This window comes from Dermacentor albipictus, chromosome 1 (genome assembly GCF_038994185.2).
Source record: "Dermacentor albipictus isolate Rhodes 1998 colony chromosome 1, USDA_Dalb.pri_finalv2, whole genome shotgun sequence".
Taxonomy (NCBI): Eukaryota; Metazoa; Arthropoda; class Arachnida; order Ixodida; family Ixodidae; genus Dermacentor; species Dermacentor albipictus.
The window spans coordinates 427,590,625-427,617,891 of record NC_091821.1 but is presented as its reverse complement, the minus strand read 5'-3'; positions in this window follow the sequence as shown (position 1 = coordinate 427,617,891).

Genomic DNA, 27,267 nt, shown 5'->3' with positions numbered 1-27,267 from the left:
CTTCACGAAAATATGCGAATGAGGTAGGAAATAAATCAAGCAGCCTGATTATGAAGAGTTTTTACATTTGTTTATATATTGAGCCATCTTCACAGCCAACATTGTCAGACGACTTTATATTGTGCACTTTGCATTTCTTTAAGCTTATTTTTAAAGCCATCCAAGGCTTGCTTGCGTTTTTAAAAAGTATGGTTCTGTACTCTAGGACACCGGTGTACATGACCCTTTGCGTTTTGCCTCTTACGTCTGTCATATATTGCCACCTATATTGTTCCTCTTTCTTTTGACCTTCCGCTTCTCCTAGCGCAGAACAGGTGGCTAGAGGATTGTGCCTCAGGGCTACCTTTCAGAATTTTGACTATTAAGCTTTTCTTTCTTGAGTCATTAGCATAGTTCAGTACACGCACACTGAAAAAAGTCACAGTTGGTCCTCACTTTGTCTTGGCTACGTGCTCCATTTGCATTGCCACCGGCTTGACTTGAGCGCATCGACATCATGGGCGCAAAAACATAACGCGGATACGCTTATATTTTTTTCTACTCCTCGAGCTCGTTGGTCGTGCAACCACTAATTAGCAAATTAGGCAGAACATTATTAGCCGTTTTCTGATGAAAGACTTTACTCATGTGCCAGGGGCTGTGTGGAATACTGAAATGATCCACTCCAAAGCTTCACGATACTCTCTATGCATAAATTATTCCAGTTTCATCTCATAGCTATCTTTTTCAAGTCTATAAACCAGTTAATTTCATGCAATCTTTTATTGGTAACCGTCTCGTAAACACTAACCCAACCAGATTTGCCTCTGATGGGACTTTTTTGTTGCCTTCAATAGACTCGAACTATGGAAGGCATGCTGCTTATTTTACTGCGTTGTGCACTGTGGAATCGCCTCCCATCACACATTAAATATTCTTCCGCATTAGTATTCTTCAAAAAGGAGTTGCTACCATTTCTTATCACTGCCTAATAATATGAATATTTATCATGTATTTGTTACTTTGTACTGAAACAACTGATGTTCGGCGTTCATTTCTTTAATACATGGACTATTCGTACTTGGTAATGCACTGCTGCTGTGCTCTAAAGTTATTTTTTAGATAACTTCCTGACAGAAGCTCACCATGCGGTCTTGTACTCTGGTGCCTCCTTCTGTAAGGTTATCCATGTCATTTTTTTTCTTTTTGTGAAATAATGAACACTCATGGATTGATTTATGTACTCGAAAAGAGAATAATATAAGTTGTATTTAGCGTGTCACACTTACTATCGCTCTTCTTTCCCTTAGAGCATTTCACTGATAACAAACGCTGAGTGAGTGTACAGACTCTCACCACTTCTTGGGCTAAAAATTCTATTGTTCTATTAAAAAAAAATTGGCCTACATGGGATTTGCGTTATGATAAGTAAGTAGCGGGAACTGCAGGAAGTATTTTAAACGAAACTTTATGTTACTTGCTGCTAGTGTAAGCGTCTCGGGTGTTCATGCCATGGAGTATCACCTATACCCATAGATGGTTTACTTACTGCTTTGAACAATTGTTGCAGGAAACCAAGAGACACTAATTTCAAATAAAAACAAAAGATGACAAGAACCTATTTTAAAAAGTTAAATCGCTAGTAATTGTCGGTAGGGTCATCAAAGCTGTGTTTCAGCTTAATGAGTTCAAGATAGATAAAGGTTATGAAGGTGAAAAGGAAGACACCTTGGTGCCGTTGGGAGCCGATACCATAGATGTCACATCACGCCTACAGTGTTCTACCAGTTGCATTTTCAACTGAGCAATATTTCCCTTTTAAAGCATTAAACACTGAAGGAAAGACTGAAGGAGTTCACTGTTACTCCTTGGAAAACTAAAAAATTACCCCATTCCGCCTTTCCGAACACCAGCTGCACTGAGCGTTTGCCGTTAACGTCATTGCCTGGACAGAATATTGTGGATGCGCTGAAGCATGATGGCACGGAACAAGCAAGTCACCCTCGGCGCCTTGTTTCCAGTTAGCACCATAGGAAAGGTCCCTAAAGTTCACTACATAATACTATATGCCTTGTTTCCTGCTAACGAACGAGAAGCATGGAAACGAGGGGACAGTCGTTCGTTTGTCACAATCAGATGAAGCGAACAGACAATGGTTACTTGGTTTCATTGTGTGCTCAGTTCATGTGATCGCTTCCAGTTAGTACCAAAGAAAACCTCAGCGAAGGACATGACGTAACACTTTACGCCTCGATTCCACTTAGTATCGCAACAAACCTTATCAAAGTGCGTTGAAAAATTGTATGCGACCGTAGTCCTCAGGTCTGCCGAGTCGGACCGCCATGCGCATAAACCCTGCCTATTGGGTTGTCGTCGAACATTCTTGTTTGCAAAGATAAAAGAAAGTACAGGAAGGAAATCCTGAGTATATTGGGATAGGCTACATATTTATGGCTAGCTAGTGTCCTGTTGTGCACGAAAGAATATATTGTTTAGTGAGTCGCTTCAAAGAAGGACATAATTAGCAAGATGACATGGCCTAGACGCTTGAAAGAAGACAACTCTTGGTAGTTTTAAAGATGCTCATGGGCTTCTAAAAATAGTAAGGGCGCGAGCCTTGCTAACAAAGAAAATATAGTAACGTACAGCAGTACTTCCTTCGTATGTGCTGAATCATGGGCTCTTGCAAAGTGTGGAAAACAGTTATTGTTCAGATAGAAGTACGGGCTTAGGCCAGTAGCGCTCACAGATGCACTGAGTAACACAGAAGGGAAATGTAAAAGCGATGTATGAAAAATGAAGGTGAGATGATCAGGAATATGTGTAGATAGGATGGTCGTCAAACACCACGGCATGGCTAAATTTAGCCTTGTCCACTGTAAAGATTGCTGTTTGGCTAAAAAATAAAGTTCTTCGAGAACGTCAGGCTTCAATGCTTTCAAAAGAAAAGGGCTCGAGTGCGCCATTACAATCTGTGACCTGGACAGGCTCTCGAGCTTCTGAGAGCGAACATAAACGTTTTAATTTCGCGTGTCAGGGCGTGATGATACTACGTTCGCATTGCAGATGTGTGCATACACACATTGTAAGCCATGCATATGATTGGCAACAGTTTCAGTCGGAGGGACCATTTACATGCATATTTTTACACCTCAGTTACAAAATTCACCATTCTTACTTGTTCCCAGGGGCGTATATTCAGGTGTTATCTAGATAGTTTCATTCTTCAACTCTCCTGCCACTGAAGTTCGCTCACGAGGAGATGTGTTAATGCATATATTATGGCATACAGAACACTAATAAGGCGTCTACTTGGATACGCGCCCGTAGTGTGGTCGCCACATCATTGCAGAGACATAGACATGCTTCTGTTTATTCAAAAAAAAAAAACGATAAGGTTTATATATAATCGTTATGACCGCCATTTCTCACCGACATCACATGCTAGTAGGCTGCTACTAAAGCCTCTGGCCCATAGACGCACTTGTGACCGTCTTTTTCTACCATATAAAATTGCTCATGGGAAAAGTTATGTCAATGCACCTATTGTTTTCACTAACCCTTCTTCTCGGCCCACCAGAAGAAGTCATCACCTTAACATTGTTTCTTCGAATGCATCGATTGATTGTTTTAGGTTTTCCTATTTTTCACAAACAATTGCGATTTGGAATGGATTTGAGGGTTCCTTGCGCGAGTTATCGAGTGATATATTTGCCGACCTATTGCCTAATTATGTTCATTAATCAACTAGCTCTTCCTGATAATGTTTTTATATTGTTTGTTTTCCTTTTAACACGAAAATGTATTCTGCAGTTGATTCACATATGTATGCACTCACTCCTGCAATATCGTGCTATTCAAGATGGCAGTGGACGTAAATAATTAAATAAATAAATAAATAAATAAATAAATGTTGCAGGAATCTATAACTGCATCTCCATGTGCACACACACACACACACACACACACACACACAGCATTTGCAGCGGTGGCGTAGAGGTAGAACACCCGCCTCGCGTGCAAAGAGGTCCGTGGTTCGAATCCCGGTGCCGGCAATTTTTCACCGGATTAAAAAAAAAACAAAAAAGATCCGCGTGTTCATAAAATTGCACAAACAGGCCTGGAGTGTGGCCCGATCCCGGTGACCAGAACCGGTAACGCACTCCCTCACCAGAGCAGGATTGGCCACCCTGGTGTAGTATTTGGCCACAACACAACACAACACACAACAATCAAACCCCGGCCCTCAGTCCCCAGCAGCGGCGAAGCAACTGACCACGGCGGCGGTCAGACCTGCGACGCAGCAGAGGGTGCTAATAAGAATCACTGGCTCCGGACAGGCCGCCATTGGAATATGAACCTGACAACGTTTAACGCTAGAACGTTATCTAGTGAGGCGAGTCTAGCAGTGCTATTGGAGGAATTAGAAGGCAGTAAATGGGATATAATAGGGCTTAGTGAAGTTAGGAGGCCAAAAGAAGCATATACACTGCTAAAAAGTGGGCACGTCCTGTGCTACCGGGGCTTAGCGGAGAGAAGAGAACTAGGAGTCGGATTCCTGATAAATAAGAATATAGCTGGTAACATACAGGAATTCTATAGCATTAACGAGAGGGTGGCAGGTCTTGTTGTGAAACTTAACAAGAGGTATATATATATATATATATATATATCCTACCTATATATATATGTACCCCTTCCTGAAATACGCACGTGCTGACTGGATGTCGGTTGTCTGTTAACCGTTCAAAAACTGGACCACAAGGAGGCTATTTAACTCGACTCCCTAAATCTAAGCCCATGGGCGCACTTGCTTTGCGAATCCCATGCATATATTCTTCTTTGGAACTATTTTTTTCTTTTTTTCGCACCATAGCTGGACCACAAAGCTGCCGGAACGGGCCGTGCCTTGTGTATTTGTACTGTGACACTGTGTTTCTTTCTACAAGTTGCCGCTCTTCTGTCTTCCTTCTGGGCCCCTTCTCTATTGTGCCCCCCGCCACCCGCTCCCGCTACAACGGCAGCCCACGCACTGGAGCTGCAGAGCGACCGCTTTCTCCCTCCTTGCCTCGGGTGCACGGGAACCTAGGTGCCGCTACTTCCGGCCCCCCTCCCTCTCCGTCTTACGTCTCCCTCCTCCTGTGTGCTTTTTTCTTTTTCTTTCCGTTTTCTTTCTTTCTTCCTTTTTCCTTTTTTTTTCCTCACTTACCTCCTTGTTCTACATACATGTGACTCTGCCTTCCTCTTGCCCTGCATAGCTGCCAAAAGGCCGCTGTAAATCTGCCAAGGCGCCGAAAATCAATCACTGTCACAACTGTTCCTCTCGGTTTGATGTATGTAAGAACGACCGTGTACCCGGTCTGGTGTCTTCCCTACCACGGCCGAACTGCCATTTTTTTGTAAACCCTGACGAAGATCGGTCCACCGATCGAAACTGTCGAAATTAAATACTTGTTCTGTTTACCTTGTAGCACCACTCAAGTGCTTTACGTTTGAAAGGTAGCCTGAAGAATTCCTCTTTGCCTATTATATATATATATATATATATATATATATATATATATATATATATATGGACAGAGTGAGAGAGAGAGACAATGTCAGACAGGTATCGTGCTTCTGTTTTCTCTTTATGCGCTCAAAAACGTAATACATGAAAAGCGTGCGTTTGGCAGTCGAGAAACCAGTGATCGTGATTTTTGAAGCCGCAAAAGGCTCCATCATAACGAAGCTGCTCTACAATTAGCAACAACGGGGACTGAAATCCGGCACATTGATGAAAACACCATAAAAATGTTCATCAATCGTTCAAGTTCGGCCTGTACATTCACTACAGGTCAAAGTAAACTACACTACCGAAATTATGGATAATTTTTGCAACGTAGAAGGCGGAGCGGTATTGGTCTCTTTTCCAATCAGCGCAAACAGCGCAGTCAGTGTCTATCTATGAAACACTACAAATATTGTCACGGGTATAAAACTATTTACACGGTGTATTTACAAGGCGTATATAAACAGCAGCTGAGAATCCCGCGAGGCTGTTGCCACTTCGTCGTCTTCGCCCTCGACGACTTTGTTCTCTTTTTCCACCGTAACATGACGCCCGGCAGAAGAAGCACCATCCCTGTGCTTCAGACGGGGCCGTCGGCAAGGGATAGTAAGGCTTAAGCCGAGAGACGTCAGGTGATGTGGAACCGGGTGGCATGACGGAGGTCTCGGGGATTATCTCGTAAGTGACATTGGTCACTTGACGTAGAAAACGGTAAGGGAATTCGTAGCATGGAAGGAGTTTCTCGGAGAGCCCAACTCGGCGGCAAGGGGATCAAAGTAGCACGAGAGAGCCTGGTGAAAAGTGTGTGTCACGATGGCGGAGATTGTAAGCGTGGCGTTGAGATTCCTGCAATGCCAACAGACGAGTACGGGCACGCTGACGCGCATTGTCAGCGTGGGCGATGGCGTCGCGGGCATACCCGGTCCCCGAATCCCGTGTAGAGGGGAGTGAAGTGTCGAATGGTAATACACGGTCACGACTGAAGAATTAGTAAAAGGGGGAATACCCAGCAGTATCGTGACGGGATGAATTATAATCAAACGTGACATAAGGGAGCGCCACATCCCAGTCCTTGTGGTCGGGTGAAACGTATTTCGATAACATGTCAGTAATGGTCCGATTAAGTCGCTCACTAAGGCCGTTGGTCTGGGGATGATAGGAGGTATCCAGTTTGTACATGAGCGTAGGATATCGGCGATAACTTGGGAGAGGAAAGTGCGGCCGCGGTCAGTTAGGAGCTGTCACGGAGCGCCATGTACTAAAATGATATCTCCGAGTAGGAAATCTGCGACGTTGGTTCAGGAGCTCGGGAGAAGTGCCCGAGTGATGACACAGCACGTCGCGTAATCAGCAGCGATATCGATCCACCTGTAGCCGGAGATGGACTCGGGGAAAGGGTCAAGGAGATCCAAACCCACACGAAAGAATGGCTAGGGTGGAATCTCGATCGGCTGTAAGTACACGGCAGCAAACGTTGCTGGCTTCTTGCGATGTTGAAAGGGCTTACAAGCAGCGACATAGCGCCGTACGGAGCGTGCGAAGCCGGGCCAGTAGAAGCGGCGGCGCACGCGGTCGTAAGTACGAGCAAACCCAAGGTGTCTAGCAGTTGGGTCGTCATACAGCTCCTGAAGCACAGTTGAGCGGAGGTGTTGACGAACGACAAGGAGAAAGGGAGGACCTTCATGATAAAAACTGCGTCGTTACAAGATCCCGTCGTTGAGAGCGAACCACCGTGACGATGGAACAATAGGAGCAGATTACATTCGGTAAATGAGGGTCCTTAAAATATAGCGTCATGGCATTGCTCGTTGGCCATGTCCAAAAGCTGGGAAATGGAAAGAAGACTTGCGGAAGCGTCCATGTCGCCGTTGGCGGGCGTGTGTACAGGGTAACGGGACAAGCAGTCGGCGTCCTTGTGCAGGCTATTAGACATATACACCACCGAATAGGAATACTCTTGTAGCCGCAAAGCTCATCGTGCGAGCATCCCTGTGGGATCATTTAAGGACGAATGCCAACAGAGAGCGTGGTGTTCCGTTACAATGGAAAAGGGCCTGTCGTATGAATAGGGGCGGAATTTCGCCACTGCACACATAACGGCCAAAGATTCGCGCTCGGTAATAGATTAGTTCCGCTCCGCAGGTGACATAAGACGGCTAGCGTACGCGATGACACGTTCATGGCCGTGTTAAGCTTGTGCCAAGACCACACCGATTCCCTGGGCACTGGCATCGGGGCCAACCTCTGTAGAGGCTGAAGTAGCGAAGTGTCCTAGAATCGGTGGGGTGGTGAGCATGGTGGCAAGGCGAGAAAAGGCGGTGGCCTGATAGGATCCCCACGAAAACGACACACTTTTCTTCAGGAGATCTGCGAGAGGGCAAGCTTGTAAGAGGGTGTGATTGAAATACACATATTTCACCTCTTGTGCCTGAAGGCTAGAATATTGTAAAAATTTGACACACTGGTTTGAACATGAAATTTAAATTTAACTGCTGGCGCATGAAATTAAACGTGGTAACAAAGAAAAAAGAATACCTGAAGGCTGACTTCAGCTTCACATAAGAGTATTTTGCTTCGTTACTTATATTCAAGGTGACTGTTTGTTTTTCCTAATGCGTTAAGGTAAACTCGGCTAACGTACGCAGGAGCATCGAGTACGTGGCAGTGCGTTGAACATATGACCACTACATACATTCAAATCACTTTAACTGCACTGCTTGCTTTTCCTGGTGGCCTACACAAAACGTTGCGGGGTCCATTCCACTACAATAGTGGCTTAGATAAGTAGTACTTTATGTTTATTATAACTCTACGTTGTGTTTGTATATGGTTCATTTAATTGAAAACTCTAAAGACCTAGATCTAAATCTATCTGCAAACCCTTCTCTCTCCGCTATATTTCATCCCTTTATCTCCTTTCCCCTGTGCAGGGCAACATGCCGGAAACACGTCTGGTCAACCTCCCTGATTTTGCTCACCTTTGCTTCTCTCTCTTGAACCTAAACAGTACTACTTAATTTCTTGCAAGTTTACCAAGAGTACGTCCTATAGACGGCACAAACCAAAGCAGACACAAGCGAAGCACTGAACATACTTTCTGTCGAAACATTCAGCAGCTTTTAGTGACTCTCCGGGTGGGTCGTTATTATGTATAGCAGCATGTTAAAGACTCTGCAACTGCGAAAACGTGCGTGCTCTATTCCGAAACCGAAGACAACTGCTCGTTTTAAAGGTGGGGCTTTTACATGAAAATTAGGCACGATGCCATACCGATGGAAGGACTTAACTCTTGTCATGCTTTGTTCAGTTAACGCTACAGTGAAAAAGAAAAAGAGCAGAAACGGAAGAGGGACACAAATACGGGCGCCACTAAAAGAGCTTATTAACAGCCAGATTTTTTTTAAGGGGTTGACAAAGAGTTTTTGTGGTTGACGTTCACTTGCTAAGTTACCTGCTTGGTTTATAATCAGTGCTGAGCTCTCATGCGACCCTTTATGGTAACATCGTTATAGGCGAATGCTCATACTTCGTTAGTAAACGTCTAATGAAAAGTGCGTCGCGATCACCAAGACGATGCAGTCTAACACAGCGTCTCAAAGCACTAGCTGCCATGAGGGAAGAATGTGAGAAACTGACACATGACACGCAACAGACGATTCGAAGAGTGACTTTGGCACGAATGAATGAGAAAGCAACCTAGGCCTTATGGTTAGAGCATCGGGCTGCTGCGCTAGAATGCAGAGGTTCGGTCCCACCATCGGTCACGGATTTAGTTATAGCATTCCAGGCTCTTTATAGCATAGTCACACCTCACCCACTTTGGAGGTATCTAACAGAAAACTGGAGATATGTTGAGCCATTGCGTAGTAGTGTAACTTAGGACCACTAACTGCCTAAGTACGCTATCGCATACTTAGCAGTTAGAGGTGCTAAGTTATGGCCTCGTTTTTTTTGCTTTACCTGTGATGAGGGTACAATATATTTGGCGGTTACCTAAAAATATAGTTTTGAGTAAGCGCTTGTGTAGTCACGCTTATTTTGATTCTTGTTCCGTTCGTGTTCCTTTTCTTTTTGTTGTTGCGACGCTTCGCTAAAACTCCTATAAGTGACGACATCTTTGCAGTTAATTAACACTCTTCCCGACTCCGTCTTCTAAATAGAGCTAAGCCGTTCTTGATTAGACGTTTCCTCTTTATCTGATTCAAGGTTACATCTAGTCGGTGTAGAAGTGTCACTGTTGCTACGGCTGTGAAAGAATAGACAGGGAGAAAATGACGACGACAAGGTATTAGTAGGAAATTCTACGCAAGTGCCTCTCAGGGCTAAAAATAAGCAGAGCGCTGAAATGACGGCGCCTCTCTCGAACTCGTGGTGAAAGAAAGCTACATTTTTCTTCACAGGGAATTCAATATGCGCCGAGCTGCCGAGGACATGAACAAAAACAATAGTGAGCCTGAACTAACTCTCTTGTTATACGTAAAATTGACTGCGTCTTTAACTTTTTTTTGAACAGTGAGAAGACACAACATAAATTAGACTTCAAGGAATTCACGAAACTCGTGGTTAACATGCCCCATCTGAAAGCAGAATGCGTACGGAAAAAAGGAGAGGACTCTTGAACCGATAATTTGGTGGAAAGTTCACGTTCAGGTCAATTTTACTTTGGCACGACATCCGGGTGTGGGCGTCATTGTCAGTGCCTGCAATAGTTGTTTTAGGATTGAGCGTTGGCATAGGTTTTACAGCACCATTTAATTTTACAATTCTAGTTTAGAATGGTATCTTACAGATGTGCTGGTGGCGTAATCAGGAAATCGTAGTTTTACTTCTTGGTGCAATGATAGCAAGTCAATAAAAAGCTCCACGAAGACTTTATGTTTCAACTTTCCGCAAGTGAAATGCTTGAATGCGCCTTAGTTCCAGTTCCAGTGTGCCTCATTTCTTTTTTTGCTGTACTGGTGTAAAATTTTCGATGTTCTATGATATAAAAGAAAACATAAAGGCCTCCCTGCTTTAAAAAAGATTCTGGCATTTTACGTGCCCAAGCCACGATTTGATTATGAGGCGTGCCGTAGTGATGAACTCCGGATTAATTGTATTGTTACTGAATTGTTATTGTAGCCATACTTCAATGACAAAGTCGTCGTGTCGTCGTCGTCGGGCAGTCACGTCATCGTGTTATCAGCGTTCTGATACCGCTTAGTTGTCGGCGTCAGTGACACACCAGGCACAGGGTGGTAAATTGCAATGTGATCCAATGAAAGAAAGAAATCACCATATAGCCTAAGGTAAACAATTTGCGCATCTTTAGCGCTCAATGCACGAAACCATCTCGAGAAGTGTTCAGGGTCTTGCATAGAACACGCATTTGTGAACAGTGTGCTTCGATTGACGTGCATATTAGCAACACAACTCACTGGCCATACGGACTTATCAGCAATTTCTTGAAGTATACCTGCTCAACGCTGTGTAGGTACACCAAGATTGATACACGCCTATGAGTTCTGGAAGCGCCTAGAAAGCAACGCGAAGCATACACATGATATTGAACGATACGTCACTAAGTGCGGGTGAAAGTTTCGACTGAATGGATTATACTGTAAGTCTCCTGGCTGTATTAAATACAATAAACGATAAGTATGAATGACATGGTTCAGTACTCAGCCATTGAAATAAATTTGTGGGCACTCTGTGACGCTTCTGTTCGCTTTTCCTTGAAGAGCGCGCCCAGTATATACCGACATTTGATTTGAGTGTGCTGTCGCATTTATTTGGCATGTTTCCCACGGCCAGCACTGTGTGACGCGCACAGCGTACGATCACTCTTTTTTAATTTTTGTTGTTGCTCTAGTAGTTGTGAGCGCTTCGAAAAATATTTTTTTTTGTCCGGCACATTTCGTAAGTTATAAGTAGTAGCAGCTGTCGTAACTATAACAACCATGGTTTGTCCTAGTCCAGCGATCAGATATAATGGTGCCTGGAGTGCGCAGGGCTGCAGACATCTGAGGCCTCGCTTATGTCGTAGACTTGCCAAATTATTGTTTGCAGAGCTGTTCTCCCTCCGTTCAACTTTTTACGCCCCCCCCCTAAAAACAATATAACAAACAAAATATCAGCTTTCATTGCAAACCTTTCCTTTAATAATAGTCGGGTCAAGGCACCTATATTTACTTGACGGAGTCAAATTTACAGCCTTACTAAAAGAAGTTCAAGGACGTCGAAGTTTTTTTGAAGCAAGGGAAGATAGGCCTCTCCCGAATGAATTTTCTAAGCGATCTCAGGAAAACGAGACGCTAACTTTTGTTCATTTCTTGTCGTCTGCTGATATGTTTACAGTCATGTTCTGGCTGGAAAGTTCGAGAGTTTCGATTATACTTCTTTTTAGTCCTCGAGCAGATAGTGGCATTGGCGTAAGCATCTGAAGGCATCCGAGAATAACGGTGGCCCATAACCTTAAGGTAACGACTGCAGACGCCATCGATGCATGGAAAGTGCAAGCATGGTCTGCAAGTGATAAGACTGGAAGACAAAGGGCACAAAGAAGGCGGGTGTCAAATGGTGAATACCATAAGATGAGAAAGCAATGTATTAAGAATTTGCGATGCCGGGCCTCACATTACTTTCGAAACTTCGAATCACCGATTTTTTTATTTTACCACAGCAATCCAAAGCATGTATAGTACAGCAAACTTCGAATTAAAACGCTAGAGCAAGAAACAAGAACGAAAGGGTAAAAGAAAAACAAAAATTGCTAGGACGGAAACCCACTTACGGCTGCACGAACACTAATATGAAAAAAAAAAAGAAATTGTTGTATTCGCTCCCCTTCAAGGAATCGACGAACTTCTTCAGTCTGCAGTTCTTGCCATAAACTTGCATGTTTTGATCCAACGTTGAGATGTGTGCGCAGCTATCACAAGAGAGACCGGAAAAAAAGTTTTACGGAAGGAGTGAAGTCGGTTGTAATGACACGCTGGCATTTAATTGTGGGAGCCATAAATAAGTGAATAGGAACTGCACAAGCATAAGTGCGGAAAACACACACACACACACACACACACACACACACACACACACACACACACACACACACGAACACACAGCCACACGCACACATGCACACACACACGCGCACGCACACATCTTTATTTCGATATTTCAATGGGCAGCAGTGGCACGTGAGGGGTGCACAGTATTTGTACAACTACCGCAGGCACCGTTTGCCGCGAAGTTTTTGCTCTGCCTGGATGCGGAAAGCATTACGGCCGTTCACTCTAATGCTGAGGTGCACCGTCCTATAAGACTATAACAAAATTGTATGGAAAAGCTCGAGCAATACTATCGCTGAAGATCCGAAATGATGTTTTGCTGGGGGTACGGAGTGGGACAGGTTGTACGGGTTGCCAGCGGCAGCAGCAGCGCTGAAATAACGCGCCTTACTTTCGCAGTTCCACACTATAATTAAAAAGAAATTATGGAGTGTTACGTGCCAAAACCACTTTCTGATTATGAGGCACGCCCTAGTGGAGGACACAGGAAAGTTCGACCACCTGAGGTTCTTGAACGTGAACCTAAATCTAAGTACACGGGTGTTTTCGCGTCCATCGAAATGCGGCCGCCGTGAGCGGGATTAGATCCCGTGACCTCGTACTCAGCAGCCCAACACCATAGCCACTGAGCAACCACGGCAGGTACCATAGTACCAATCCCGACTAAAGCATTCGTAGATTACTTCCGCATGCGATTGCTTTCGCGAAGTTATACAGACTGTCCGCGCAAATATATAGAAGTCACTGTTGATAGCACCATATATCATAAAAAAGAAAAAAAAAACGGATGTTCAAGCGGATGATTGCTTTTAGAACGACTTCGCAACGGTAGGCCTGCATCGGGTTACAAAAGTTGGGCAGGTATTGATTGTAAATACAGGAGTAAAAACCACGGCTGCAGTTACGAAAACATTTGGTGAGAAAGGAAATGATTAAGAACACTGGACGCGAATGCTACATTTTTGCACTGCTTATCAACATATTCGAAGTTATTTTCTTTGAACTAGCCGAATGTCAACGCAGAATTCTTCCTGTCTTCAACATTCACACGGAGTACCCCTGGTTATCACAGCATATCATGCTTAGCAAATATACTTATCAGTTTCGGTTTCAGTTTATTATTCTTTAAATACAATGAATTGGTAAGATACAATATAAAGACGAGGGTCCCAAAGTCAAAGAGTGCAACCGGACCCTCCGTTAATAATAACAATGTAGAGACGTATTAAAGAAGAGCAAGCTAACTAAAACAAGCGAAAAGAATCTCGCAAGTACAACATAGAAAAATAATATAAATGAAAACAAATTGTATGTATATAAGCCTATAGTGGATAAAAAAAAACTGTCGACGCATACAAATGACAAATGTAGTGTAATGAATGTCGTAAACTTAGTTACAGATACAAAACAGCTTAAGGGCGTGACTAAATGTATGAAAGGATGAAGATTTAATGCTAACGGATAAACCATTCCACAATTTTATAGCAGCGAATGATGTAGTGACTTCTGAATAGTTAGAATGAACCATAGGAAGTAGAAAATTAGAGTTATGTGCAAACCTGGTATTATTGTTATTGATGAGGTGCCTGCAATCAATGAATTGGTATGGGAGCTGTTTATTAAGTAATTTACAAAACATAATTATTAGATGATATTTGAACAAGTTCGTTACAACAAGGATGTTAGTTTCACGAAGTAGAGGAGTAGCACTCGTGAAAAACCCACTGTTAGGGATAACGCGTATTGCTTGGTTTTGTAAGTGCTGAATGGATGATATATGACAGTTATATGTGTTTCCCCAAGAAACAATGTCATAATTAATGTGACTGTGAATGAAGGCAAAGTATAATGCTCATAATGCGTCTTTAGAGAAGTATGGTCTTGAGTTCATTAATGCTCTATTACCGAAGGTACGCTTTTGCCTAATGAAGGCAATGTGTTGAGAAAACCTAAGGTTAGAATCTAATTTTATGCCCAAAAATGATACACAGTCCGAGACGGGAATGTGATGATCATCTAGAGTTATCTCACGCAAGCCAGGTAGTATTCTTTGGCTAGATCGAAAAATCACGAATTGAGTTTTGGAAGGATTGATAAATTATTGATTGGACTAACGCCAAGCAAGAATATGGTCAAGCTCATTGTTTAGTTTAAGGATTGAGGTTGTTAAAGAATTGTTACGCAACGAAACAAAAGTATCGTCTGCGTATATATAGTACACAATGGGCCGACTTAAGACAAGTGGGTAAATCATTAAAATAAATAGAGAATAATAAGGGACCTAGTATGGATCCTTGTGGTACATCTTGGTTAATAACTTTACTATCAAAATAAGCACCTCCAAGAAAAACTTATGTAGCATAGATGCAACGATTTGAAGTCGATGTTAAGTTGAGAAAACACAAATGAATGCATGCATTTATAAGTGAAAAGGGGAAAAAAAATATGAGCGAGATGTTATACGCAAGGAGATCGGTTCCAATTCTCGTAAGTGTTTTCCGCTACCTATAGATCGTACGCATGCTTCCGAATTTCGGAGGCTATAGTGATGCACCCCTTTTTTCCTCAAAAATGCCGCTATACCCAGTTGAAAAACACAACAGGAAATTTTACCAGTCTGTTGTATTTTGGGACGTTGTTTCTGTAGTTCTGTTGTCTGTAGTTCTGTTGTCTGTAGTTCTGTTGCCTGTAGTTCTGTTGCCTGTAGTTCTGTTGCCTGTAGTTCTGTTGCCTGTAGTTCTGTTGTCTGTAGTGTGACGTCCTGTAGTAGAAAGTTCTGTAGTTCTTGATCAATATTTAATTAAAAATTGACAGAGACGTCCGTAAGATTATGTAAATTTGTTAGCATGAAAAAGAAAACCATAAAAGTAAAAAAAAAATTTAAAAAAAAACGTCTGTGCCTAGGATTCGAACATGCGACCTCTCGATTCCTAGCCCGGCATCTTACCACTGCACCACCCCTGACATGGTCTTCGAGTGTACGTTTTGGCCATGTGAATAGTACGACGTGCTGATGCGCTGATGTTTACATTTGCATTTTGAGAGCCAAGATCCGCTATCACTCCACCGCGTCAAGTGCCGCATCTCTAGAAGAGCAAGAGTGTTCGTACCATCGACAAGTACATCGTGCAGTGCTAGAACATCGATTTTGATGTACGATATCCATATTAAATAAGAAATTCAGAAATAGACAACGTTGACTTTTAGGGTTATTACTGCTAGTTTCGACAGTTGTCTCTCGTTCTTTACACTTTTGAGCGCGCATATAATTCGTGTGTTCAATGCAAAATAGCTACATAAACATTCGTGGATGAGAGTTCTTTCTGACAGCATACTGGCTTCTCACGGCAGCACTGTATCAGATTAATGAGACCCGAGCGAGACAGCTTTTCACGCAACTTTGTGGAACAACCGAAATCTTCTTTTCCGCTTCGCATAAGCTTGTGAAATATTCCTGGGAAATTAACTAATGTGTCAGTGTAACAGCACATGTAAGTCCACAGGCCTGTGTGCCACATCTTACCAAAAAAAAAAAACGGATACGCAGCCATTCCCGCAGATGGTATGATTTTGATCAGCGGCCGATTTAGAGGAGGCCGGTAGGGCGTTGCTGGTGCCGCGTCGTCACGGCACAATTATAACTATTCGCCACGTCGACTTTAATACCGGTGTCGGTGCCATCGGTGTCAGCATTGCCGGCTTCAGAGCAGTACCATTGAATACCGCGCAGGAGAAAAGTACAGTGTACACTACCGATGCAAAAACATACAATTTTAAAGGACCGCGACGGGAAGCGCTTCTGTTGCGACTTCGGAACTCTTGGCCGTCGCGACCGAATGTTTCTGCTGCGACGTCAGAATTGGTGTCGTAACGTCGGAGTCGCTGTCAGGATATAAAGCTGTTGTTCCGACTTCAGAACTCTTGTTGTCGCGACAGAATGCTTCTGTTGCGAAATCAGAATTTCTGTCGTAACGTCAGAAATGTCTCCCAATTAAGAAATGTCAACAACTTCTGTCGTACAACAGAATTTCTGTAGTTGCGACAGGAATTCCTTTTGTCTTTTTCAACCGGGCACTACAGAAGCTTGTCGCATCACACAATTTCAGTGCACTTCTGTTGTCATCATTGGGTATATGTTGCGGCGATAGGTTTCCGTTGTGGAACAGTTCTCTGTAGTACAACAGAAGTTTGTCCATTACTTCAGGAACACTTCTGTTATGACAACTGGGGGCCTGTTGCAATGATAGGTTTCTGTCGTACAACAACATTTTTCTGTAGTACAACAGAAGTTGGTCGCATTACATCAGGAACACTTCTGTTGTGACAATTGGGGGCCTGTTGCCACAATAGGTTTCTGTAGTATTTCAACAGCTCTCTGTAGCACTACAGAAGTTTTTCGGGTTACTTCAGGAGTATTTCTGTTGGGACAACAGGGTGCCTGTAGTGATGACAATTTTTTCTGTAGTACTACAAAAATCTGTTGTAGAGCTTCAGCTTTCTGTTGTAACAACAGACATACGACAGACTGTACTTCTGTAGTAGCAACAACAAATGTCTGTTGTACATCAGAAAAGTCTGTCGCTCCATCAGGAATCTGTAGTTACTACAGAAAAATCCTGTTGTACAACAGAAATTTCTGTAGTACTACAAAAATCTGTTGTAGAGCTTCAGCTTTCTGTTGTAACAACAGACATACGACAGACTGTACTTCTGTAGTAGCAACAACAAATGTCTGTTGTACAACAGAAAAGTCTGTCGCTCCATCAGGAATCTGTAGTTACTACAGAAAAATCCTGTTGTACAACAGAAATTTCTGTAGTTGCGACAGGAATTCCTGTTGCCTTTTTCAACTGGGTATGCCGTAGCAAGTGATACTCTCCTTTTGGTTGTAGTTATTCTCGTTTATTTTCTTAGTGAAAAGGCGGGTGATGGCGCCAGTGTGTTCACCCGTTTGGCTGTAGAAGCCTGAAAAACAACGGTCCAAAACTTTTTCTTCGCGCGAGTGTGAAGTATATTAGGCAGTTGGGAAACTGGAATATTCATGGAAATGTGCCGTGAGAGCCGCTTTATATGCTTCACCAGAGCACAGCCATATATGGTACAGAGCACTGCAGAAGTGCGTGTTGTTGAGAAGCGTCTTGGGTGCGGCAGTTTGCAAAATAAATGTTGATGTAAGACCTGCTTTACTCACCCGCCAAGGTGGAAATCTCTCACAATACATCTATAAAGACGCTGCTACGTAAACTTGTGGACACCGTCAAATGGGTTCTCCGATTTATTGCTGTTTCATTTCATTTCATCAATTTTCTCTAAGGGTCATGGCGCTGAAGAGAGAAGTGGGCGCGATGTGAGGAAGTAAAGAAAAAAACACACTTATGACAACGTAATAGGGCGACACTAAATTGTTAAGAAGAGGTTTCTTGATTTTGCTGTCATCGCCTATGGATAGAAACGATGGACGCCGGAAGGTGTTACCAGTGTCCTTGTGTTAGTTTGTAATGTTGGAAGTCAACTTTGAGCGAATGAGGATTTCTAGAAGAAATGCACAAATACAGCATGCAGGAACAGGTAGTCACGTAAAGTGAGATTCTAATGATAGAGTTTACAAAATAAACACAGACGTGAGTTCTCACGAAAACGGGACAGGTTTAGGAAAATCACGATTAGGTTTCGTCAAAGCGACATCTTCTGGGTGAGCATATAGTTTCACAAATGAAACATACTGCGCTGCTTTTAAACGCCTGATTATCGATATCGTATAATCACTTCCGCTCAGTTTAGCGGCTTTACACGCTTAACATCAGAAAGATGGCAGCAGCAGGCATGTGAACGGAAATCCTAAGTTGTAGGTTGGCAAATAGGCTTTTATTTTTCTTGCATTTCGTTTTAAATGGTGGTGATGCATATACCAGCTTTATTACTTTTATTTTGCTTTGTAGTTTTCTCGTGTTCGGCAAAGGGAAGAAAATTACAGTCAAACTTAGAAAAGTTCACGAATACACTCTCGAACAACCATAACCAGCATTGGGAAATGCCGGTCGAAATTTCAGAAGCAACGATTATCTGCTGTCGTTACCGAGACAATGCCAAATAAACTATGGACGGTGTTTCAGAAAACCAATTTTTTGGCAACAATAAAGGCGCACAGAATCTCATGAAAGAGGAAGTTTGCACCTGTGTAAAAGTTAGAAAAAGGTGCAAAGAGGCTTCAAGCAGCAATCAGCGGGAGTTTGGGGGTGGTTGGATAGACGGTAACTTATCACAGCGTGCCTTAATTTTGCTCAAGGATAAATGATTTACCCTGAGGGGAAAAAAATGGAACTGTGTCAGTCTAAGAAAAAACTTAAGAAAAACACAATAAGAGATGCAATGAAATAAGAACGAGACGGTCTGTTTAGTTCGCCAAGTTAATGAACTTCTTCTTCTTCTGTTGTCGCACTCCCAGCCTCGGTCGTCTTCTTCCTTGACTTCAGGGAGGTTCTGCTTCAGGCACTTCACAAGAGACAGAACGTCAGATTAGTCAACGTTTGACTTCCTTCGAGTGTCACATAGACAGTAATAGGACAGATCGATGGTAAAGCCGGCGTCAACAAAACGCACGGCTCATTCCTTGCGCACACATATGCAAGTACAAATAAGTTGTCGAGCACGTCGGATCTGGTGAAATCGAGCATCTACAAAGCGAGACGCGGAACGGACTTGCGCGTCGGTACGTAAACTTGTCAGCGATCGAAATAAAGCGACTGACGATCGATTTCTCACTTTCGAAATTCTAGCTGGGGTTCCATTGGGATTTCTGCATGCGTTTTGCCAATTCTTCCCCGTATGTGTCTCTTTATCTCTTTTTCGTTTACGCAACATGTGTCTGTTTGTCTTTGCGACTAGATGTCACTGAAGCACCCGTGCGATGAGAACATTGTGACATTGTGCTTTGCCTCCATGTCGCGTGTCACAAGCTGCACAGCTACGACTATTTTACGTTCCCAGGTGATTCGACACGCTGACGGACGAGTGGCCCATTGCAAGATGCACTAACGTGGTAGGCTATGTTTTGTTCTTCTGATAGGCCTTTGTACGCTCATTGTTTGTTTGAAGACGTATTTATTATGTGTTCTAAGCGACACATTCTCTCTCTCTGGACTATTCATCCTCCACCGGAGTGAAATAGCAAGTGGATCGTCAATAGAGAGAAAAACAGAGGCAGAGAGAGAGGTTATTTTTTTTATTTATTAAACGGCAGAGAGATGACACATTTCGAGCAGAAAGTTGTGCTAGCTGGTGCGTATTTTAGTCTTGAGATATTGTTAACTAGTCGTAAAAAGAGTTTGTACGAGAACGAGAAACACATAGGACACAACGCTACACTTCAGCTTAACTTTAATGCGATAGCAATTATATGGGCACTCCAGGCGTATTTCTGCTCTCGTCGTTGCTGTGATGTTTCGTATAAAGTCCAAGTGCGATAACATCGTGGCCGTGCACCGTATGCTGCGGGTGCGAGTTCAAGCGTGCGAATGTGAGCCGAGGATGGTGGCTCGATCAAGGAAGTTATATACTAAGACGCACGCACAATGAAAAAAATTGGAGGACGCTTAAGCTTCGCCTTCAAGAGTGGAATGCGATAGCGTTCCCGTCGACCCGCCAAGGGGTGTAAGACATTGCGCTACGGCGCAGCGATCACTTATGAGGCGGCCTGCATCAGACTTTGCACCCACCAATCACGCGGTGAGCGCCGAGCAACGCAGCGTTCGGCGCGGCAACGAAACGTGCGCCTGAGCAAAGGTCTTTTTCTACCTTGGTCGGTAAACTGCTTAATCTGTAATAAGCCAGAATCAATTAAGCATATTTTTATTGACTGCCATGACGCCGTATTTCTTTGGGACGTCCTACAAAGAACACTTAAAAAAGAATTGCCGATAAGCCCTTTTGGAATCCGGTTTCTTCCACGTGCAGAAACAGGGGAAGCGCCGAGTGATAGGCTAATGCTGCTTTGCATGCACAGCGTATGGAAGACGAGAATGGACATCAGGCATCGTCATATACAGGCTCACTCAGCAAGACACTATTTTGTTGAGAGCATTATATACACACGCGACTTGTTCAGAGGACTATGTGAACCCCCGGAATGGCTTCCTGTACTAGACCAATTGGCTTCTGTGAAGCCCTTTTAAACACCTTACACTGGCCGAGCTGTGGCTGGTGTTTTTAGAATATTTACAAGTCGTGTATTTGATCTTTTTGTTTGCGTTTGTGAAAAGGCAATAAAGAAAAAAAAACTCGTGGCTGAGTGGTAGCGTCTCCGTCTCACACTCCGGAGACCCTGGTTCGATTCCCACCCAGCCCATCTTGCAAGTTGTTTTTTATTCATGATGTGCCTCCCGGGATGCATCTCTCACGGCCAACGCCGCCGACGCCGACGACACCGGTGTTTCTGCGACACGCGCTCCTTAACGCTGTCGCGTTAAAAAGGCCGGGGAGCAAGCGCGCCGTCTTCCATCGCGCGCGAGGCTCGGGGGAAGAAGGGGGGGGGGTGCGTTCTACTCCGGCGGGGGCTGCATATGGTAGAGTTACTGTGAAGGTATCCTTTGGTAGCATATATAGTAACTCTAGCGTATGGCGCGTCCGCGCGCCGCCACGCGGGCCCTATCTCGAAAGCGATCGACCATGGGTACAGAGTCTCGGTGACACGAGGGGCTGACAGCTTCGTGTGCGGTGTGTTCTCGCCGCTTAGTTCACGCTGAATGGAGAGGCAGTGCAAAAGTCCATTCGTTCGCTACTGCTGCCGAGCTTCCTCACCGCAACGTTGTGATAGCGAGTGTTCGCGTTAATTGAGTGAGATCTATACATGCGTGCCTGTGCGCTTGGGACGTCATGTTTGTGAAGATAATTGGTAAGCGAATGTTACTGAAACTAATGTGGCGAATAAAACTACGAACCTTGCTTCTTGTAGTTGTTTCAAACGTTGCTACCGCTATCAGTGCTTCGCATTCTGGGGGAAGTGAGATTTCTTCAGGCGAAAGCCTTAGGTGGCTGATGGGTTGAAAAACCCGACGACCGTCCGGGCGTTTTGGCACCCAAATTCAAGCCCGTGTGCCAGTGGGCAATCCATTTCTTTATCAATCAAAGAGCTCGATTATCTCTGTTCGCGCAGAACGGAAACCCTTCTATATAATCAGTGGGACTACAAAAGTACCTTTGTGTAGTTTTCCTTTTTTCGCTCATATTTGCCAAGCAATGTCCACGTGTCTTATGACGTTTTGAGGAGTATAAGTACGCTTGCGAGGACTGGAAAGAGATCTGCGGTTGAAAGTTGGTGTTTTGCGTTTGTCTAATTTGCCTTTCCGTGTCCCTCTCATTCTGCCTGCGCTACAACAAAGTGAAAGTGAAGATTAAGGTGAAGTAAAGTGAATGACGGTGAATTAAAGTGAATTAAGATGGGTGAAGGTTGGTACAAATTAGAGCAACGAGGATTAAGGTGGATTTAAGCGGATTAAGATTGGTACAAATTAGACCAAGGTGGATTAAGGTATGTAATTGTGAAGGACAGCTGAAAACGTATGACGTCACGTATCATGGGTGAAACCAATTAATTAGAGAAGTTATGCATTCGCATTCAAATCCCGTAAGGATACTTAAGTAACTGTAAATTTTTATTCAAAACGCTTTGAATATTTCCTTATCGGCCTGCCTGTGGAGCAGTCTGAGCACACGAGTGCTTTGAAACTGCGTAGTGCACGAGCATCGACAGCAGTGGCTAGCCAGGTAGTAAACAACTGCTAAAGCACTGACAGCAGCCCTGTGTTCCCCCAAGCGCACCTATTGTCTTAATGACAGCCTAATTTGGTGGACGTATCTCTCTCGTAGCCAAAAACCTATCCTTAACTTAAGATATGCTTACTCAGTTATCAAGAACACACAGAGCTTTTGCAGATGAACGCATCATATTCAAAGACTTCTCTGAATTTCTCAAATTTTTTATTTGGCCTGCAGAATCGATGGGCCATATTGGTGTTCTTTAATTAGGAATCTGTCTACTCTTTGTCACTCTCCCTGAACGAGAATGTGACATTGCGAGCAGATGCGCTATAGAAGCGTTAAATATGTGCAAATTGGCCGAAATTCTCTATAGATGCGCCTCTCTTCGCCATTATTCTCTCGAGAAACATCATACATCGCCTCTTCATCCTCATGATATCGCCTCGTTGACGCATCGCCTCATCGTCGCTTCGTGGAAGCCCTCTCTTATTGCGATAGCGATTATATATCACTCTAGGTGCACTTCTGCCCTTGCCATCACCGTCGCCGTGAGGTTTCGTATAAAGTCCAAGGGCGATAAAATCATCGCTGCATGCCGTGGGCTGTATGTGCGAGTGAAAGCGTGCGAGGGTGAGCTGGCCATTGCAGCTGAACTCGCGCACGCAAGCGAGGAAAACGGGGAGGAAGCGCGCCGTCTTCAGTCACCCTTAAAGAGACACTAAAGGTTACTATTGAGTCAACGCGGACTGTTGAAATACGATCACAGAAACCTCGAAACGCATGTTTCGTGCCAAGGAGAGACTTATTTTAAGAGAAAATGCGTTCTGAAGCGTCCGCGTACCTCTAGCGCCGTTCAAATCGCCCGCCCTCCGATCGAGGAGTACTGACATCATGGTCTCACAGAGACGTTGAGCCATCGGTGAGTAGAACGGCGTCCGCAGATGGCGCTACGGCTTTCCTGCGCAAAACGCAAACGCGCGGCCAGAAACAGAGCCAAGACAGAGCCGACAGCAGAGCGAAAGCGGGAGTATGGTGGCTAGCGGAAGGAGAAACGAATTACGTCCCACTGCACACGGAGAGTCCGTTTTCGTTAAACTATAGGCTGCGGCGAGCTCGCAGCGTGATCGGCATTGTCTGTGAGCCTTTTCGCACTCGCAACAGGGCATAAAAAAGTGCGAATGGACGCAAAACTCGGCCTAGAAACGTGCTTCGCCACAGCCAAGCTGGCATGACCCAGATGTCGTTTCCCGCAACGCCACCAGGCGCCGCTACTATACCTCAAACTCCAGCGCAAGACGCCCATAAGCTGGTACTTCATTCTATGACGCAAACTTCGACGCTCGTCGCAATGGACCCTGCCACCGACAGATTGGCTCGCGATAGTAGGCTCAACTTCAGCGATTTGAGCACCGACGAGCGCGACCTGCTGCTGAGGGCTCGCACTGCCGGCGTCGTTGCGTACTACGACGGCGGCCTCGACACCGGCTCTCCGGAGTGGGAAAGCAACGAGGGCTTCCCACGACATCATATGGACGTGGCATTCTCGCTGCTTGTTCCAAATGAAAGTTTCGCGAGCCAGCAGAACCCTCACAGCACGACGCGATAACGAAAGTACTGAAACTCCAAAGCGTGCGCGGCGCAGAGTCGAGCGCGCAGAGTCGAGCGAAAACGAAACCTTTCGAACACCCATATTACTCAAGGGCAACGTCAAAATGTTATTTTTTCTTAGAATCGAATAGACGTAGACAAGTATCATTTTCTCCGTCTTATATTCGAATGAAATGATAATTTTTATACGAGTAGTTGAGTATTAGTAACATAAATTATGAGGAGTCCTTTCGTCATAGGGCTAGTACCGGAATCTCGCTGGGGAGTCTCAAATCGTGTCATGCATTTACCTCAATTTCTGGGTTCCTAAAGCTCTGTTCGCGATTAAATTTACGCCTTAGACGTTCTAGAACATTGCTCTACCACTTTAACTTGAGTTTCTGGTAACCTTTAGTGTCCCTTTAAGGATTCGGGAGCGGGGTATATGGAAGGGGGGGGGGGAGGTGTTCTACTCCGGGCGGTGCAGGCGGCCTCGCGCTGTGTTTCCGTGGCTTAGTTCGCGCTGATGCGATACGGAGCACGAAGATGAATTCGCTCGCCCCTGATGCCACGCTTCCTCACTCCAGCGTTTTAACCGCGAGTTTCCGCCGTCATCGAGTGAGATGTAGGCACGTTTGCTTGTGCGCACATGACGCCGTGCTTAATAATTTAGTTATTATGTCTGTGCTTAGAAGTTTATACGGCCGATAAAACTACTATCCTGACTTTGTATAGCTAGCTGTTCAGTAATTTGCTACGCAACCGATGCTTCGCCTTTAGGGCGAAACCGCGACCATCTTTTCTGCTATTCTCCTTCCCTCTGAGCATAGTAGCAGGCTAAGGGAACTATTAGCTCTGGCCCACCTTTGGGCCTTTCCTCAAATAGTTCTCCCCATCTTTATGACACAGAAGTTCTTACATGTGCTCTGTATCAGCTCAATTTTGCAATGCAATGTATATTAGAGTAGTATTTCTTGCTGCAGGTACGGCTATTCCTTTGTACACGTTAGAAAAACAAGTTTGGTGTATATGCTGCATAATAATAATAATCCAAAAATTTAAAGAAGCAAATAAAGAAATAGTGTGTGTGTGTGAGAGAGAGAGAGAGAATAAAAGGGCATCTTACTGAAGACACACTACTTTGCCTCGTTTTAACATTCTTTTGTAGCACAATGTACTGTCGCTGGTCGTCTTCGTCGAGGAGAGAAATCAAGGCAGCACTGTGACGCGAGCAGTCGGACAATATAGAGTTCCGTGCTTCGGCAAAATATATAGGGGCAGTAGGAAAGAGGTCAGGAACATTGAAAGGTGATGTGCCTAACAAGGGCCGGGCAACGTCGGGACAGGTTTAGATAAGCCCATTCATGGTCGACAAAGGACACAATTTCCCAGCCTGCAGGGAAGCGGAAACAATGAAACCCGAAAGGGCAGTTGGCGGGGAAAAAAAAAGGAAAAGATGAACCAATCACGAAGCCTGGTTTCGATAGGTGCGTGTCGATGGTAACAACCAAAAGAACACTGACAGGCTTTCGCGGACGCCCTGACATTTAATTTCCGCGAAGCGAAATCTTGCTTGTAGCTGTAGATCATTCCGAGTTGCTCTTATTCGTCTTATGATGGCCTGAAACTGAGAAGTGCTTGATTCATTAGCGAAGAATGAAACGCTGCCACCCACCCCGTCTATAGGTAACCGTATTAAAAAAAAAGAAGAACCCGCAGAGCGTTGCTGGAAATGCAACTCCGCAATAACAGTAATAATCAAACATCCTGGTTAAATTGTATCCGCTTCGAATAAGGTTGCTGAACTCATGTTGGCTGAGCGGCAGCTTCCAATTGATGATAACAATGGATTCTGAGCATGGAACGTAGAAAGGTAAGATGAGCTCCTTTAATTATATCTGGAAAATTTGGCATGCACGATCCGTAGCATTCCTGTTCAAAATAACAATGATAGATAATGAAGTGACGTAGACAGAAGCGTTACAGATAAAAAAAGAGAAAAACCTAAGCAAGTCGCACCACAAAATGTTAAATAAAAACTAACAAAGAATGTCATTGGGACCAGTTTCTCCAGAGATGCTTAAACGTGTATTCCCTGCGTGAGACGCACAGGCAGCTTTAGTTCATGAGCTAAGGAGGAGCATGAAAACTTTGATGGCATGAAGTCGGCGCCATCATTGCAAGAAGGTACGAAGTCGTCGATGAAGTTCAGTGTGGACAATACGGCTGTTTTTTTTTTTTTTTTGATGTGGACAAACTGCAAGAGTAGGTTAAAACGTTATGTGTTTGCACACGTGCCACGCAGGTGGATAATTGGTGAACTCGTCGGTTTAGTTTTTTTGTGTTGTTTTGAAAAAGGATGAATTTGTATTTTCGACGTTCAGCCAAGCAAAACGTAGACATGCCCGTTCGCGCCTGTTAAGGCCACACGGAACGCCAAAACTCGCACTTTTGAATCGTGAGTGCAACATGTGTGCGTCCTGCTGCTCTGGGTAAGTGCAGACAGCACGCTGCGAATGCAGCTCAGCAAGAAGACAAGGAAGTTGATCCGTCGCTCTTAAGAGAGAGGGTAAACTTTATTTTCAAATCAATGAGATTCGATTCCAGCGTCATTTTAGTGGGTCTGGGCGCCCGCCGCGGACGCGGTTCTGAGACCTTGTCTCGAAGCGGCTTCCTCGGCTAGCTGGACGGCCCAGAGTTGTGCTGTCAGGTTCGAGCTGAGCAGTGCGGTCTTCCAGCGCAAGCACGGGCTGGCGGTGGAAGAGACGGAAGCGTCGGCACTGCCCTACTTGTTTGTCAAGCCAAGAGAAAGATGTGGGGAATCATTTGGCAACTGGAGGTTACGCAACAGGAAAAATAAAAAAAAGCGTTGAAGCAGATCCCACAGTAATTTGAAAATCGACGTTATGCAGCGCATGTTGTTGGTATGCCTGGCAACCGAACATCGTTTGAAATTACGCAGAGCGCTACCAGGTGGACCAATGCAACTGCGCAAAACGAACAGCTGCGTGTCTGATACGAGCGTGTGAGTGAGTGCGTGTGTACGGCAGTAGCAAGACGACAGTGAGGACTATTGTGCGACGACGCAGAAAGCATGGTTTTTCACTCAGGCAGTTCGTCGCAAACATACGACGTGCTCATTGTTGGCATTTGCGCAAGCGAGAGAACACAAGGACAGTGACGCGTTCAGGGACTGCATGTTGTACAATGGATGGTTAGTTCGTCTGGTGTACATTAAAACAACGACGATTTTTTTCGCTTAGGCGATGAAACATAAAGCTTGTTCGATCTAGGCCGATCATGAAAATGGCATTGCGTCACACATTTTGGATGGTGTGTACGGAA